The sequence below is a fragment of the Microtus ochrogaster genome, chromosome 4 (assembly GCF_000317375.1).
Source record: "Microtus ochrogaster isolate Prairie Vole_2 chromosome 4, MicOch1.0, whole genome shotgun sequence".
NCBI lineage: Eukaryota > Metazoa > Chordata > Mammalia > Rodentia > Cricetidae > Microtus > Microtus ochrogaster.
This window is the reverse complement of record NC_022011.1, coordinates 50950128-50951628: the sequence shown is the minus strand read 5'-3', so window position 1 is coordinate 50951628 and position 1501 is coordinate 50950128.

The window sequence follows — 1501 nt, the reverse complement described above, 5'->3', positions numbered from 1 at the left end:
GCTCCCGGACTGGAGAAGACTGCACTTCCTGATGAGTTCTGGCTGACGCCACAGGCCAGCCAGTCCTCCCACAGGAGGACAGCCCCTTCTGGTCTACCTTCTGATTGGCCCATCAAGGAAGAGAACAGAGGGAAGTAGAAGTGCTTAGGGAGCAAAGGAGCCCTCCCTGCCTGCCCACACGCCTAGGATGAGGGGCCTGGAGCGACAGAGAAGCTGAACATCTATCTGGCATTGTGTGTGGATGGGTGGTCCCAGGCCCTCCTCCATCCAGGCTTCTAAAACTATTTTCCAGTATGGCACCATGTCTCAGATCCTCTCTAATATCTAGGGACAGAGGTACAGGATAGGTGCAGCAGGACATGGTTACGACTACAGGGTAAAGGGTTTACCCACAACCCTGAGCTCACAAGCTCCGGCCACACCAGAGCCAGCAGTCCACAATATGGCTTTTAGTAGAGATATGACATCCCAATAACCTTCATCTCCATCATTGGAGCATTTCCACCCTGTGGTCAACTCAGAGCTAATCCAGGGAGTTGCAGAGACAACCAGGCACCAGGACAAAACTTGGTCCAAATCCACAGGCTATAGGCAGCTAGAGTCCTTTATGGACTGTGTCACAGCCTCTACTTCAGGGTGGCCCTTCAAGAGTCTGCTTGAGATGGGTGTGGGGACCTGCCAGCCCTGCTTAGCCAGTGTGGCTGTTTGACAGGTGCTGCTGCCTGGCCTGCTGGATTGCGTTAAGGTAAAACTCCCAGTGCTGTGGTGAGCCCCCAACTGGTCCCTTCCTTTGGGGCTTTCAACCCTTCTGCTGGCTCTTCTTTCTACCCTCTTTGGCCTTTGGGAGCCACACTGCTAAAGACTGGGCCTTGCCTGGGTTTCCAGGATGGCAAAGAGGGGTTCACGGCTTTGCAGTCACCGCAGGGAAGCCAGCACCAGGCCTTCACAGCTCTGTGTCCCCAAATAGCAAAAACACACATCATAGTGTCTTAAAGTGTCAGTAAAAATGCCAAGCTCTCGGCCATAAAACTGAGGAGGAAATCAATAGTACAAAGACATCCGAAAAACTCCCAAGTACTCCGAAATGAAGGCATCTAAGGCAGAAGCTAGAGAGAGTCACTAAAAAGATGGTTCCTGGATGTATTGATGTCCTTGAAACAGGGGTATAGGGGGCAGCCACAGCTGGAGCAGTGCGCACGATGAGCCATCTGCTGGCTCCAAGAGTGATCACCTGTTGTCAGCTGGTACAAGCACCAGGACCAGGTTAGTCACACTCACCCTTTCACTCTGAGTTGGAAATTTCCCACAACAGAGGATAAAGTGTAGTAATATGAGTGGTGGGGCTGCATCCCCAGCACCCCGCTGCCCACAAGGCTAGCTTTGCCCGAAATAATTACCCAGACACTGTATTCTTTTAAGCACTGCTTGGCCCATCTATCTAGCCTCTTCTAGGCTAACTCTCGCACCTGGACTAGCCCATTTCTTATCATCTGTGTAGCAC